We start from the raw sequence: 18,161 nt of genomic DNA on the forward strand, positions 1-18,161 counted from the left end.
ATGTTTTACGTTGACAAACCAGTTTTCTTCCAACCAAACATTGAAAAATATTTTTCGGGAAACGAATTATGTGAAGCAAACAAGGGAAAATATTTTTCGAAAAACGAGTTACGTGAAACAAACACTGTATTTCGGGGAAAACCAATTCCGTAATTGGTTTTCCCCCAAACAAACAGACTATTATTGTTAATTCATTACTTCTCCAATTCATCTCCAATCGACATTTTTTTTTTGAAGAAAATCGAAGTTATCTGGGATGTTTCTTAATATACTGTCTTAAAATTATAACTAAAAACTATTTTTTTAAAATAGAAAAGAAAAGCAAATGCTCTTAAAATCATTTAGGGTCTCTTTGTTTGGGGGAAAACCAATTACGGTCTCTTAATATACTGTCTTAAAATCAGGAAAATGTTTTTCAGTGTTTGGTTTGAGAAAAACTGGTTGGTCAACGTAAAAAAATTTCTTGGTTAACAGAATTTCCTTTGTGTTTTCTGGAAAATGACTTACAGTCTGATTTTTCGTAAATCATTTTCCGAACTTTTCACTTCAAAGAATAAATACTCAAAATAATTTTATTTTATAAATTTAATATTAATAAAATATTTTAATATCATTTTAATCAAAATATTAATTATTAAAATATTTAAATATATTTATTAATATTTCTAATAATTTATATTATTTTAATATTATAATAAAGTAATCAATTATATTATAATAATATAAGATATTATATTTTTATTTTAATAATATATAATAAGTTATTAATAAAATTTATATTATTTATTAATTTCATAGAAATAATATTATTAAATTATTAATAATGAATAATATTATTTATATATTAATATTAATATAATAATCTAATAATATTTTAATAAGGATATATAAATATACTAATTAATATTTTTAAAATAAAATATAACACTATTACTTTAATAAATAATTAATATAATTTATAATATTTTTATTTCAATAAAATATACCAATATTAATATTTTTATTAATAAAATTATAAAAATAATATTTAATAATAAATAAATTATTTTAATATTTTAAAAATAATAATATTAAGTTTTATGATAAATAATATTATTTATTGTATTTAATAATTATAATAAGCAATTTTTAAAAAACTCATCAATTAGTAGAAAAAATGTTTAAACAACATCTTCCAAACATCGTAAAACGTTTTTCAGATGTTTTCCAGAAAAATGTAATTCATTCTACGGAAAACGTTTTCCATAAATGTAATTCATTTTACGGAAAACGTTTTCCATAAATGTAATTCATTTTCCAGAATTCAAATTTCAGTAATTCATTTTTCATAATTCAAATTTCAGTAATTCATTTTTTAAAATTCAATTTCCAGAAAACTAATTACAATCAAACAAACATACTCTTAATACATCAATTTATTAGTGAGTTAGGTGCCCAACCTATAATTCCTTGTGTGCTTAACTTATTTCTACTACAAGATATTGAAGTCACGGGTTTAAGTAAGGTCCAAGTCATAGAGATGGCCAGTTTCTAAGGGTAGTTGGTCGCCCCTTAAGAAGATATAACGAAGTCGGATTATTTGGTATTCAGTACATTACATGGGTGGTGAGATTCAAATCATGAACATTAAATTAAATTATTCTACATTGTATGATTTTTATGTTATTATTTAGTTTTCATTGTTTTTTTTTTTTTTTGTTTGGTTAAAGATGGTGTTGGATTTTTTTTGACTTAATATAAAAGTAAGTGTTCAAATTACAATGTTTTCCCCATTTAGGTGCTTAATGTTTTCTCAATTAATTCAACATTACACTTTTAGGTGTCTCGACTGTAACATGTGTTAAATTTCGCTATTAAGTGACACATGTCACGTTCATGTAATTTTAAAATTTTTATTGTTTATACAAATTTTAAAATTTTATAAAAGTGACATGTGTCAATTAAAGGCAAGATTTAATGGTGGAAATGATTCAAGCATCTTAAAGTATAATGTTGAAAATGTTATGCACCTAGATTGACCAAAAAATAATTTAGGCATGTAAATGAAAAAAAATATATATATAGTTTGAGCAATTTTTTTGAAGGATCGTCACGAATGTTTTCAATGATCGGAGGTGTACATTTCGGTGAGTTTGATAACGGTTTCCATCCCTCTTGTTAGGACTTGGGGTTTGCCGAGCAACATGCTGGGATTTCATGACCCTTTCTGTTTTTTATATGAATTTTCTCTTACACTATTTGATCAAATTTGGTAACTATATGTTGGACCAGCCTGGGGTTTGTATTTGACCTATTGCTCGACATCTGCTGCCAAGACCTCTGGAATTTTAAATCACTATTCACTAACCTCTAAATATATAGCGTCAAGCTATCAAAATGAGGGAGTTTGGACTCAATACAAGAGGTAGGTTTGGGATCAGAACTATAAATATATCTGACGGAAGTTTATCTGCGTATAATATCTGATATTTATATTTTAATAAACTATCTAATACGACATGTTTTTTACTAACACAGTTAGTTTTATATGTGGAAAAAAAATTGGTGTTATCTAGAAATTTCCAAAACATACATTTCTTCCGGTTTCAATTTGATTAGAAAGGAAATGTGGGGTGGCTGAGGCAAGATTCATGGAGACATATAGCACGTGGGTTGTTGTTGATATATTATTTGGACCTCATTTTACACCACCAAAATGATTCCACAACTTGACTTGACCATAACACATTCAATGTGCCTTTCTTGAATCAGGGAACCCTAGACACGCGCCATCCCCCACCTTTCTTTCACCATGCGGTGTGACAAAAATAAAAGACCATCATCATGTTTTCCTTTTCACGATATCTATACATAATACATTAAATACTAAACAAGAATGGACGATCTTATTCTTCAGTAAAGACAGTACGGGATTCTTATTCAATTAAAAAAACACTGTATTATAAGTATTCTGAAATCAGATTGAAGACAAATTTTCATATTCCAAGGCTTCAGCCAATAGAGCAGAGCATAATCCCGGTGGATTGGCGCCAGAAGATTGTTATGTGTGATTCGCACGTTTTTTTTAAATATTTTAGGAAAACCCTCGAGTTTTATTTTAAAATAAAATAATATTTACCCATCAGAATTCTTACTTTTATTTATTCAGTCAATTAAATCAAAGTAACCAGTAACGTGACATCAGCAATGACGTTCACAAACAGTAGAGAATGATACGAAGCTCCTCTTACGGTATCTGTTAAGAAGATTATTACTGGGTTCGCCGTACTTGAGCAGGAACATAAACAAATATAGCATATACAAAAATATGAATATATATATAATTCAATTGATATCACATAGTAATCTATATTATAATTAAAAGAAGATGAAAAAAAATTATGATTAACGTTGTAACACAAGTTAGAAAACAGAGAATTGATCATCTTCAGGACGATGGAATTTGCATTCATTTTTGTTTAAATTCCCTGAATCGTTCTCACCGTCTTTACCTTTATTGTTCTTCTCACCACCGTCGCCTTCATCGCCGTTTGCGAATATCTCTCGAACGAATAACTCCACATCGAGTCCTTTTATTCCATCCTTGTCCGCCACTGTAATCTCCTCCTCCACTAAATGTGCGGGAATATATGGTGGCCGTTGGATTCGCAGTATCAGATCCCAATCGATTCCCTTAAAATAATCGTGCTCCTTGATTCCTTCCACCGTGATCCTTTGCTTTGGATCCTTTTCTAATAATTTTCTTATCAAGTGCCTTAACGACGTCCGTTCGCCCACGAGTTCCGCCGGTTTCGTTAAAATCTGGTGAAACGTTTCCTTTCTGTTCGATCCCTTAAACGGCGTCGTTCCATACAGCATTTCGTGGAGGACGATCCCCAGTGACCACCAATCAACGGCAAAATCGTGACCTTTACCTGATACGATTTCTGGCGCCACGTACTCCTCTGTTCCAACGAATGAGTTCAATTTCTCTGCCGAGTCTAACTCAGTACAATCCAGGTTGACGCTTGCTTGAATTTCCGCGTCGTCCGGAGATATTCCCGAGCTACAGCACCTAACAAACGGAAACAACCGCTTTTTCTTGACTGAGTCAGGCGGAATTCGATGGACCGAGTTGAGAGGCATTGATTTGTCAGGTGATCTTGGAGAGAGTTTCGTGGAAAGATCGAAGTCTACAAGCATGATATGTCCGTTTTCTTGAATCATAATATTTTCAGGCTTCAAATCTCGATAAACAATGCCTAAATTATGAAGATACTCCAAAACCAGAACCAATTCCGCTGCATAAAATCTGAAAGAAAAAAATCATAGTCTTAAAATTTAAACAAAGAAATAGACTGAAAATATAGCGTTAGCACTTGGCAGTAATTTTTTTTTACCTTATCATGTCGTCGGAGAACATATTCTCCGTCTGTTTCTTCCTCAAAGAATGAAGATCACGGCCGGGACAATAATCAATGGCGTAACCGACGACTTTGTCGGTAGCCAAAACTCCTCGCAACCGTGGTAAAAGCTGGTGATCAACCATCGCCAATACTTCCTGTTCAAACTAACTCTTCTGTACTCCTTCCTTTCGTTTCCATTACTATTCTTCACTGCTTTAGCATTCTTCTTCTCGATCGAATCTCGAGATATCACTTTCAAAGCTAAAATCTCACCCTTTACGTTATCTCTGGCTAGAAACACCACTCCATTGGCTCCTCGTCCGAGAGCCGTGACGATTTCCAAGCTATCTAAATCAAAGGTCGTGATTGAATGCTGTGGAGATCGATTGAGTTGTTTTTGATCGTCGATCATGGCGGAGGCTGACCAATGACTAGAAAACCGGTTGGTTTTTATTGTTTGTTTCCTGCGTTGCTTGCTGGCTACAATTTATAAAGGAGGAATGGTTTCAATTTTTCTTTTAATTGTTTTTCCATTAAATAAAATTTCGTGCCGAGGAAGTTTTCAAGATTCAAAGGGGGTGTGAGTTTATGGGAGACCGGATTTGACCACGTGAGCAATTTCGGCGGATTATACGTGACGTGGTGTTCTTTTAGCGTTAAATTAATATTTTGTGAAAATATAAAAAAATAGAAGGGTGAATTTTTAAATAATAAACTGGATTTTTATTTTTTTTAAAATAAGGGACCATAGAATCTCAACATAAAAGTTTATTAATAAATTCTTTGGTTGCAGGTTTTATCTTTATGAAAATCTAATAATTATTAATAAACTTTATTTTTATTTAAAACTAACTGTAATGTTAATGTAGACATGAAAATTAAAAAATAATTTGACAGATTATTTTAAAATTAATTTTGAATGCACTGATAAACTATCACAAATTAATATCTAATTAGGAAAGATTGTCAATTTTTCGTAAGCGAAGATGCGTCTTTAGCATGAATGTCAAACTATTATAATAGTAAAAATAATAATATTATAAAATTAAAAGAAAGATGACAGCGTAATATTATTATTGAAAACGATAGTTTAAAAGGAAAATTATGGTTAAACTTGTTAAGAGTAGAGAGGGTGATTTGAAATATGGGTGGCGGTGGGGCTGCTTCTACCGCGAGTGGTGAAGTGTTGGGTTATGAAGTAACGCAGCTATTACGGTGTTGGTCATAAAGTTTTCCATTTTTTACTGCTTTTTTATAATTTGAAAATTCAGTTTGTGATTTCAAAGTTCACGGAGGAAAAATGACTTATTGGGATGGGAGAAATCAAAAATAAAAATTTATACTAATCTATACCCTCTTAGGGTTACTTTTTCTCTTACTTTAAAGTAAAACAAACATTATCCAAGGATATGGTGCATGCTAATTCTTTTATATAAGCATTTTCGACACAAAATAATTATTCAAATGCTTTCAATGAACATATGAAAACAAGGCCACCTAAATAATATCTGGATGGCCCTATCTTGTCCTTAGGTGTAAGTAGACTGGATTCTGAGAGCCGCATTCATCAATGGCACTGCCTTTCGTTCCATCTTCATTTTGGGCTTTTCCTGAGACTGTTTAAGTTGGCATAGAGATGGGCTTTAAACTTAGAAAACCGACGCCCCATTTTCCAACTATTGTAGGCTTTTTAAAGATACCTTTCGTGATTAGTCTTGAGGAGTGTGTCTCATTGTAATAGGATAGGATACGTAGGAGTCTTATTCTACGTAGATCAACTATGTAACTTACCACCACTATCTGATTAGTTTAGTAGGATAAGACATTTGATCCCTTAAGTAAGGTTAGAGATTCGAATTCTGACATTGTGAATGGATAAAATTAAGTTGGAAGGATCACCCCACAACGAACCTTTGTAATATCCTATTTGAATTAATCAATCAATAGATTGAAAATAAATGGTTATAAAAAAAACTATGTGACCTAACAAATCACAGAGATGAAATGGACATTACATGGTGTAAATAGCATACGTTAAAAATGGATTGAGGAGGCAGCATGGTGACGGAAACAGAATTTGCATTTATGTGGATAAGGGTGAGAAAATTCCATAAGCCGTTCTAATTCACTCGTTTTCTTATTAAAAGAGTAGGTCACTTCACTTCAATGGGTTGTTTTCAGTACACATGATTTTGTCTGTTACAATTATGGGGATATTTATATTCTCCAATAAATTCCAACATCAATAGTCTATCTTTCATTTTAAGTTCCAAAACCAAAAGAAAAGAAGCACAGGTACCAATTATATTCTCCACTTTTATCTTATCACATCAATACCAATAATTCACCCTCCGAACAATATATATATATATATATGAATTTATTAAATTGAATTCGATAACAATAATGTCATTTTTTTCTAAAAATTATAATTTAATTACTAAATCAAAATATTATTATAAATAACTACTTCCTCATTAGAAATTGAATACATGTCTATTAGACTTTATATAATAACAATTTTAGTCCTTAAAATTTATATATTTCTATTAAGCTGATCTTAATTTGAAATATTTTAATAAATTTAATCCTTTATATTTAAAAATTTAGTCTTTTTCTTTCAAACAAACTAATCCATAAACTCAAAACATTGATTGAATTCCTTCTATCATAAAACTACAATAAATTATTATTAGACCAAAAAAATAACATAATATTTTTGAATAAATAAATAAATAATTTAAGAGAAGAATAAAGATTAAATTGATAAAATTGTATATATAAAAAATTAAATTTATCAAATTATTTTAAACTAAAACCAAATTTAGAATGTATAAATTTTGAGGACTAAAATTATTATTATGTCAGATCACGTCACTATTTCATCTAGGATCTAAAGATCAATGATTTGTTTATAATAATATCTTAATTAGATGACTAAATTATAATATTTAGGAAAAAATGACCCTTTGCTACAAACACATTAAAATTGTTTTACCCAATAATTAATATATTTTATTAGTATAAATGACATTGGGTCAGCAATCGGCCCATGTGGAGACTACAGGATGTTACAGCAGCGGCAGACAGCATGCGCGTTCCACTTAAGCAAGGTTACGAGCCATCTCACATGGTAGACCCATTTTGGTGGTTTAAATCTGTTTGATTTGCCATACAACATTAACGACCTCTCTATAATACCACCATTACCATGCATTATGAAATGAACTCGAGGCACGGTCCGGTTCCTGTTCGTATTCGTATAATCACCTTTAAAAAGCGACGGAAACATGTCACTATCGTAAACCCGGTTTTAATGAAACTCGATCTTCAATACATTCAAAGAAGGTTAAGGAGACTAGAAGATGAGGAAATGAAGCATTACCATTACTTTAGTAGGTATCTTAGGGCAGCCACGGTTGGCATTGAAGATTTTGGGGGAGGGGCAGATGGACCACAACACCAGAAATCGCCAAACCATTCAATATGGACACATTCTTCCCGTTCCATAATTTACCTCCTTTTAAGGACCACTCATTCAACTTTTTGTTCTCATCTATGAATCGGCTCTATCCTCGTTCGGAGGACGAGGAGTGATGGTGCCACTTATCAACGTCGTACAACGAATAGGATATGGACGAAACTAAAGACAATGCACGCAGAAGTTAGAAGGTCAAATCTTTCAAGCATAAATTAATCCAAGAATGAAGGATGAAGTGCAACTAGGAAAAGGGTTCAAAAATTCGAATGGCAAGTAAATTTCATGAAGCTGATGAAAAAGGGCATGTGAATTGTGCATGACGTATTGGTATCTAAACAAAATAAAAGAGAATTTAATGCATGACTGGTATTCGAATAAGAGCATGTGTGGATACAAAGGAAAACAAGTAAAAAGAGGGCCGATATTCTGTTACCTGTAAAATCCAAACAAAGAGAACATCTTATAAATATAAGCTCGCTCGCGCAAGGGGTTTATTAACAGCGGCTAACCATTAAACCTGAGATTAAGAACTCGGATGAGGGACAAGAATTTACATAATCAGATTGATGATAAGAGGCACCCGTGACCGGGTGTTGGAAACAGAATTTACAAATGATGCACTTGGTGATGTTGCATCGGGTAATGTCTTCATGCTGTATGAGTAATATTAATGGCCCTTCTTAGTCTCACGATAATGCCGTTAGCCTTTCTCTTGGCTCTAGATGTTCCGTCTCGAGCAAGCTTCGATATTGTTCCATAGGTAATCTCTTCCTCCTTTAGCACCTTCCACTTGGTTCGATCATTAAGACAGACGGCATGCAGGATTGCGATGCAATTTTCCTTATTCTGTTCACAATTGCTCTCCCTTATGATACAAAGCAAGCAAGGAACAGCTCCAAGCTCCCCCATTTCTTCAACGGCCCTTTGATGGGTCGAAAGCATTGCAAGGATTGCCAATAATTCATCGACAAGAACACCATCCATAACCTTTTTTAAAATGACCCTTACTGCACCATCCCTCACAGCTCTTGCCTTATTCTCATGGAATATGCATAGGTTAAATATTGCAGAAGCAACATCTTTCATTGCTAATGGATGACCCTCGTCCAGAAGGTCGATGAGAAGCTTTATGACACCAGATTTACCAATTAGTGCTTTGTTCGAATCAAGAGCCGATAGAGTGAAAAGGGCTGCAGCTGCATTGCTCCTTGTTTGAATAGTTCCAGATCTTAGCGCTTCCACAAGAAGGGGAATAACCATTGGAGTTTCGGCAACGAGCTTCTTATTGCTGTCATGGATCGAAAGGTTCAAAAGCGTAGTGATCACATCTTCTTGAAGATCAGGATGAACACTGCTCTGAGATTTGCTTCCAGAGAGTGGGATGAGCAGCTGAGTTACAGCGTCAACCGATTCGGCAAACAGAGCCCGGAATGAAGGCATCTTTTTGTCAACAAACGAAGCTCCTTTGCAGCTTCCTTCTGTTCAGGAAGCGCTGCAGATAACTTGTTGAGCAAAGAAAAGAAACGGTCGCGCTCCGCTTCAGTAATGCCATCGCACTGCATAGGGGTAAGTAATTCGATCCCCTGACTCTTGCAACAGTGCAATCATCTCCCTGATCAGGTGATTCGGAGTGAGGACGGTGTGAGAAAGAACTTGCTGGGTTCTAGGGCAAGTCCTATTGCCTGCATTCAGCCATTTCTGGATAAAGGGTCTGTCATATGTCTGCAAATCCAAATGAAAACAAATCATGAACCAAAATCCACACACCCATGTTTTAACATAAACTAGAACAACCAATCCAACTGATGAACTTGAATCCATAAACATCAAACTGAGCCAATCCCAATTGCTATAATTCAAGTTGAAGCAAATATCATTTACTTTCCCATATCATTCAATTTTCTAAAACAGAAAGATCAAGAAATAACACCCGCTATATCGGAAGACTAATGAAGAAAATATATAAAAAAGAATTGAAATGTTTCAAATCTATAGTATTTTGAAATCTTCCATTTCAACTACATAATCTTCACTCTTAAATGGTCATGAAGTTTCTTATTGAAACCGAAATGCACAAAAAAAAACTATACCAAAATCTCAACTCAAAATCATTCTCCTACACCCCACATTTTCTTTATCACCAAACAGCAAAACAAATTAACAATTTTCATCACAAAAACATCAGAATTTCTCATTAAAAGAAAAGAACAAATCAAAATACCCTAAAACGCAATCTTCATTACCTGACCAGAAGCTAAAATAACAGGATCTCTCATAAGCTCTTTAGAAAGAGGACATTTAAACTCTTCAGGACAAGACACCGCTTCATGTAACTTCAAGGTCGCCGTCGACCGTTTATTGAGCATAAGCTCTCTCAAGGCACGAAGAGCATCCTTAGCTTGATCGACGGCGTGGATGCTGTAATCATCGTCGTCGACGATAGTCCTAACAAGTCTCTGCAATTCTTTCTTCAATTCCACCGCTCTCCCCCTCACCGTCGGATCAGAACTCAACACGCCCGTCTTCGCCATCACATTCTTTCCGACCCTTAACCACCCAAAGAAAAAACTAAATCCCTTAAACTATTATCAATGGAGAAAACAATAACATAGAATGAGAATACTCTGTTTCATTCTCTTATTTTTAATTTATTTTTTCTCTATTCTGAATTTTACAGTACTGGACTATATATATATATATATATATTAAAAATCAACTACAAGTTTACAACGACAAGCTAATACTTTCTGCTATCTTCTTCTTGGTTCTTCTCACTTCATTCAATATTTATCAGTATTTTCACTTTGTTTTTTTATTAAAATATCTTTTTATGATGGGTGTTTTTTTCCTTTCCTTTTAATGCGTTTCAGCCTTCGTTTGCATTTAACTGAGATTTCGCCACGTAAAAATGTCTGCTTTTATTTCGCGGGATTTTTATACTGTTCTTTTTCTGCAAATGGTAAACTATGCATATAGCCCCTTCACTATACGATGCGTTTTAGTTTGATCATCTGACTATAAAAAATATAAAATCATCACTCAATAAATCAAAAATTATAAAATGATTCATTTTTAATCTTTAACACATTATTTTAATTTAATTTAAATGTTAAAATCTATATCAATTTAATCTAAAAATAATAAAATTTTGACTATTCTAAAAATATAAGACGATGCATGTAAAATCATATAACCTCTTGATTAATGCAATTATTCAGTTTATTTTTGTGTTGTAAAAATATTAGTATGATACTTTGAAAAACTTTTCATGCCACATATATATATATATATAATTTTTATTTTAAAAGAATAATTCATTAAATAAATTAAAGAAAAAATTAATATTAATAATAAATTTAGAGAAAAGTGTAACCGAAACCCTCAAGTAAAAATTTTATAAATAATCAAGTGATCTCAATAGTTAAGGGATTGTTGTTATTCCTTAAGGTCTCGGGTTCAAACATCATGTATGTAAGGGTGTATGAACGTTCATTGTCAAACGATAACGATATAGAGTCTTTGAACGAATACTATCTCGTATACCCCGTAACAGTAAACGAATTTCATTAACGTACCAACTAAGTTGAGTGGAAGAATCTTGGGAAGCACTCAAGATAAAAAGTAAAATCCCACTGGTAAAGATGGTTTAGGGTTACTGTTGTACCCTTAACGTACCAATTAAGCTTTAGAATAAAAGATTAGTGGCTTAATCCAATTAACCCATTCACACACAAAACGAATGCTGACAGACTATCTATATGATCAAGTAGAGTTCAGATTCTTAATTAAATGCCGTAAATTTTATAGAAAGGAATAGGAAACGTTAGTTATATTGTTTATCAATACTTTCTCATTCATAATTTATAATCTCTTTTGATTGTTTTGATAACCCTGAGATTGAATCAATTAATAAAGCAAGTTTAATGACTTATTTATGCATCCAGCATTAATGCATGGATTAAATTTAATGTAGGCTATCATTAGCTGTTTGATTAATTAGATAGTGTTGTATATTTTTTATGGGACCATGTACTCAATAGTACCTTTGAAATTAATGATGCGTCATTTGAACAATGCATATATCATCATCAAAATTACTATTAACTTTAACGTTTGAAGTGGCACATAATAGGGTTTTAATTAAACTAATTTTGTTATCGGTGGAGATGATAATCATTTAACCATTTTTTGCTTTTAATTGCCTATTTTCAATTACTATTGTTTTGCATTTAATATTTACTCATGGAATGCAGTTGGGGCCTTGGTTGAAATGTTAAGTAGGTTCGAAATTAGATAAGGGTTGAAATTGAATTATAGATTTTTAGACGGTTAGAATGTAATCCTATTGTTGTATTAGTTTATAATTCAATCACTTTTGGAGGGACCAAACAATAGTTTTTTGCTACATTTAGGGTCAAGACGTAAATTCATTATCGATTGTTTTAAAACTTTACAAATTTAAAGGGGCTTAAACTATAATTTTGGTGTTAACAAAATGTAGGGTTTTGTTGTTATGCTAGGGGTATATACATAGGATTCATCCCAAACATGGGTAAACTATAAATATAGTCGTTGAATTTTTACAACGTTTGTATTTTGGTTGCAGAATTTTAATCTGTTTCTAGTACAGTTATCATCTTTATGGTGATTTTAAAGGGGTTTCTTTATGGTGTAAAATACGAGGGAAGTCATAGGGATCATCAATGAACTTGTACTTGATAGTCTTACTGTTTCAATGGTGGACGAGGTGCTACATGTGTTGCAAAGCTGCTTGCGAAGAGCTACTTCTGCTTCAAAGTTCAAACATTAGCGATGTAGTTCTCATATTGAATGATGGGTGTTGGAAAAAAATGTTTGTAGATATATGAAAGTGGTGAACAAATCGTTAATGGAACTTCTTTCAGCTCTTAACAAATTTGAACAAGTTGTAGGCGCAACAATTGTTCCATTACCGAAGCAAAATTGTAACCGTTCTAAATCTCTACAACCTATTTTGTCCTTAAATTCTCTAAAGGATGGTGATAAGAGTACGAGGTCTCGTTTCATTTTGAATGGCGATGGATTTTTAATTGTATTTGGAATTTGGATGAAATGATGGTGAAGCTCGAGCATGATAGGTGTTGTGTTTAATGATGACGACGAAAAAATTGTCGAGTGACTACACATGCGAATGGGGATTAACGTTTGTCAATAATCTAAACAACTTAAAGATTTTGGTGAGAAAGATTAGTATAACATGTCACATCAGTATTTTAAATGAAAGCTAACGACAAATCAATAATGATTGTAATGAAAGTGAATTAAAAGTTCAGTGATTAAAATGTAAATGTTCAAAACGTTGGATGACTAGTTTTGTAATTTACCCTAAAAATTAAAAAGGAAATCATAAAAATGTTGAAAGAAGGAGACCAATAACCAAAATTGAAGCGAATATGTGGCGGGTCAGCCATGCAACTCCTCCTTTTTGAAATAAAAAATTAATTCAAACAAACAAAATACAACTTTTGCTACTTGCACTTGTCGTTATAATAATTGGATTTTTAATCAGCATTTCTTCGCTATACCTAATATCTTCCGTCTCTCCTATTTAAACAACCCAACTATCATATTTTTTACCCCATGATACATTCATTTCCACTCAAAGTTCACCTTTAGAGTTTCAAATATCAAACTTTTCAGCACTTTTTGTTGTGGAAATCCCCCATTTCCCTGGATTTCCACATTCAACCAATAAACTATCTACAATGAACAATCAGTTTTTCTTGAATGCAGCAATCCCCCCACCCTCACCGCCATTGTTCTTTGAACCAATCTCAGCTTGGTACTCCATCTCTTCTACCATGGAAATTCATGACACAGCTGAATTGTTCCTCACTCCTTACTGGGAAACTTCAACGGATTACGGTTTCCAGTTTAACTCAGCACTGAGTTCAATGGCGTCTTCTCCCGCAGCATCAAATTCCCATATCTCGAAATCGAATTCTCCGTCGCTGGATATATCGGAGCTGACCAGTTTTCACGAGGAATCTACCGTTTCCGTGCTGATTCCAGATGCTGACCCTGGTTTGATACCTTCGAATTCAAGGAAAATAAAGGCGGTTCCCGAACCCAAAACAGGGAAAATTCCGGCAACCCAGAAAAGATGCAAGTCAACAGAAAGCAACGAAAACAATATCAAGAACCATCCTGAACCTCCAAAGGACTATATTCATGTTAGAGCAAGAAGGGGTGAAGCCACTGATAGCCATAGTTTAGCTGAAAGAGTAAGCACACACACATATATATATATATTCACTTGGTTTATCGTTGCACTAATAACGGCTCTCTATAATTCTATATTCATCACTTGATCAGGTCCGCAGAGAGAAAATCAGTGAGAGAATGAAGATTCTGCAAAATCTGGTCCCTGGTTGCAGTGAGGTAATTTCTAAAAACCCTTGCTGTAGTTGTAGATTATGATACTCTTGAATTCAATATAATGGTGGGTTTTCCCTTTTCCAAATTGCAGATCATCGGAAAGCACTGGTGCTGGATGAAATTATAAACTACGTTCGATCATTGCAGAGTGAAGCTGAGGTACATTATTATTTAGCGATGAACATTGTGTTGATTAAGAATTCTTTAGGAACATGAATGGTTTATGATAATCTCTTTTTTGCGGACAGTTCCTCTCGATGAAACTTGCTTCAGTGAGCACCGGGATGGATATTAACAACGTAAGTCGGAGCTTTTATATTTCATTTCTCTGTAGAATAATGTTTTCAGATCATTGGAATTCATTTTTTTTTCTGGGTTCATCTGCAGATATTTCAATCAAGCAACACTTTGGCACGCCCGATAGATTCCTCGGCATCAGCCTTTTATGGGCAGCAAAACCCTGAACTGCATGGCAATGTTAGTAATGGGACAATGGTCCTGGTTTGAAGTCTGTATTTCATGTTGATTGTAATTTCAAAGGACGTAACAGCTCGTTGATCGTTAATGTGTATTTCATGGTGAAGATTTTACATATTGGTGTTGACGTTGAGGAATTAATGATCAAGTGATTTAAAAGAGTAGAATTCCAAAGTCTAATTATTAAATTAAATTATTTATAGAAATGTGTTGAAAATTAAGTGATTAAACATATGGTTTTCTAAAAGTTAAGGCCTTAGGGTTAAATCTATTTTTCTATAAATTGTCATGCCGTTTCCCGCCAATAAGATAACGGCTACCGACAAATAAAAAGCAAACCCGATTACAGTTACCAATTTAGAACCTTTTATTGTTGAGAGACCAAAAAAGAAATTTACCCATAGTTGGGTGACCACAGGTGCAGTTTACCCAAAAAAAGAGTTTCTCCAACAAAGTATCATGATGAAAATGGTTTGAAATGAAGATAAACGTTGTTAAAAACTTAAAATAAAGCCGATCTAACCGGAGACTATCATCAATTATTATAGCTCATCTTCACTTGTCTTTGTATCTCCTCCGCTTGATGCCTTCCCATTGACTGCAACAAGCTCTGTTTCAAATATCAGTGTTGCTCCGCCTGTAAATTTGGCAAAATCACAACGTTTCAATCTTGTAGCAATTTAGCCCTCAAAGTTTCAATTCTAGTCAAAATTACCTGTTTTTTAGTTAAGAAAGGGTCAATACTTGTTACTGACGTAGCACATTTACATGTGATAAAATATTAACATGACATTTCCTCATGTACTTAATTACTGGTGTAGCATATATCACGCGTGCTTAAATACTGATGTTGCATGTGCTACGTGTATTTAAGTGTTGACATCATATGTTATGAGTTTTCATCCAGAAAGCTATTTTAACAGAATAAAACGGTTGAAGTGCTTTAAAAAGAAACCAAAGTGATTATTCTAAAGCAAATTTTGGTATTATGCCATGATTTTTTAATGCAATTATGTATTGTTGTTTTGCTTAATAACACCAGTCATCCAATTAGATAGCCAGTGGGACTTGTTGCGGAAGACGGCTATCGGATAGAGCAAAATCGCAACTGATAATTTGAGAAAATAAAAATGAAGATAAAAGAGACACAAAATTTACGTGGAAAACCCCTAAAATTATTAGGGTAAAAACTACGGGCAACGGTAGAAGAATTTCACTATGAGAAAATAGGAATTACAACCTCTCTCGATCTACCAAGGAGAAAACAATGATAATTCTCTCTTGATAAAAAGGAGAAAACAACTCTCAAGAAACTCTCCAAATTCTCTCTAGTATTGGAAGAAAGCTAGAATGCTTTGGGATGGTTTTGAAGCTAAATGAGCTAGGGTATTTATAGTAGAAGCTTTAAGGACTAATCTTATAAATACCCTAAATTACAATGACTAATTGCATAGTTTTACCATCCAAAAATTCAACAAAAGTTGGCTACCTAAATATGACCATTTAGCCGCCCATGTTTTGTTTACTTTCAACAATCTCCCACTTGAAGATTTGATTGGAACAATCATATCTTCACACCATTCTTTCTATCTTGTACCATCATGTTGCTTACGTCTCTAACAGACCACAGGAGGATTGACACCAGGTAAATTTATCCGCGTTGATCGCCTTCGTCATGAAATCTGCTATGTTGTCTTTGGTATGAATTTTCTGTATATCTACCGTCCCTTCTTCCACCTTTTCACGAATGAAGTGGTACTGAACTCGTATGTGCTTTGTCATTGAATGAAATATTGGATTCCTTGCTAGATGCAAGGCGCTTTGACTATCACAAAACAAAGAGACATAGTCTTGATTATGCCCAAGCTCCTCCAATAGCATCTTCAACCAAATTGCTTCTTTACTGGCTTGTGTAGCTGCTACATATTCTGCCTCTGTTTTGGATGTAGCCACAACTGATTGCAATTTTGAAACCCAGCTTACAGCTCCACCAGCAATTTTGAACACATATCATGTAGTAGATTTGCTTTTATCCAAATCTCTTGCATAGTCAGAATCTACAAACCCATTGATTAATAAGTTTGATCCTCCGTAACATAATGCAACATTTGAGGTCCCTTTTATGTATCTCAGAATCCTCTTTACTGTATTCCAATGCTCTTTGCCTGGATTCACCATGTACCGACTAACCACTCCCACTGCTTGTAGAATGTCTGGTCTTGTGCATATCATAGCGAACATTAAACTTCCCACTGCCGATGCATACGGCACTCGAGACATCTTCATCCTCTCTTCTTCACTGCTAGGACTCATACTAGAGGATAATTTGAAGTTAATAGGAAGAGGGGTAGAAATTGGCTTACAATCTTGCATGTTGAATCGTGACAAGATATTCTTCAAGTAATTCTTTTGTGAAAGTCAAAACTTCCTATTACTTCTGTCTCGGTGAATTTGCATCCCTAGAATCTTGTTTGCTGATCCCAAGTCCTTCATTTCAAATTCCCTAGCCAGTTGTGCCTTTAATTCTTCAATATGATCTTTGTTGGGTCCTGCAACCAACATGTCATCCACATACAACAGCAATATAACAAAATCGTTATCACCAGACCTCTTGAAATAAGCACAAGGGTATGCATTAAGTCTGTTGTATCCAAGACACATAATGAAGGAATCAAATCTCTTATACCAACACCTCGGCACCTGCTTTAGACCGTACAGAGATTTATTCAACATGCAAACCAAGTTCTTCTTTTCTTTTTCTTCAAAACCTTTAGGCTGGAGCATATAAATTTCTTCTTCAAGATTTCCATGAAGAAATGATGTTTTAACATCTAGCTTCTCTAGATGTAAGTCCAATGTAGTACACATTGCCAAAACTACTCGAACTGTTGTTAGTCGAACCACAGGAGAAAATATTTCATTGAAATCAATACCTTCTTTTTGAGCATATCCTTTGACCACCAGTCTTGCACGATACCTCTCAACTTGATCGTCACCATTTCGCTTGATTTTAAAGACCCATTTGTTACCAATTGGCTTCCTTCCTTGTGGTAGTGGCACAAGGTCCCATGTATTATTTTTATGAAGGGCTTCGATTTCTTCTTGTATCGCCATCATCCATAGTGAAGCATCTGAGTTGTTTATTGCCTCCTGGTATGTTGATGGCTCACCGTCCTCTGTTAAAAGGCAGTATGTAATATTACCTTCTATAACATAATCTGAGTGCCAATTGAGACGTCTTCTCACACGATCTGATTGACGAGTTGTTGGAGCTTCAGAACTCTCTAGTTCTTGTTCATCATGTGCTGGTTTTGCTTCAGAAGAATCTCCTTGTTCAAACTCCTTTTCCACATATATCTATGTAGTCTCTGACTTTTCAATGCTATCATTATCTTCTTTTT

General features: G+C 33.7%; 2 pseudogenes; both read right to left on the minus strand.

The window, feature by feature from the left end:
* Positions 1–3,402: 3,402 nt before the first annotated feature.
* LOC120126925 lies at positions 3,403–4,859 on the minus strand (annotated as a pseudogene).
* A 3,414-nt stretch (positions 4,860–8,273) lies between these two features.
* LOC120127086 lies at positions 8,274–10,610 on the minus strand (annotated as a pseudogene).
* Between the last annotated feature and the right edge of the window lie 7,551 nt (positions 10,611–18,161).

The sequence above is a fragment of the Hibiscus syriacus genome, unplaced genomic scaffold (assembly GCF_006381635.1).
Source record: "Hibiscus syriacus cultivar Baekdansim isolate YM2019G1 unplaced genomic scaffold, ASM638163v2 tig00110462_pilon, whole genome shotgun sequence".
NCBI lineage: Eukaryota > Viridiplantae > Streptophyta > Magnoliopsida > Malvales > Malvaceae > Hibiscus > Hibiscus syriacus.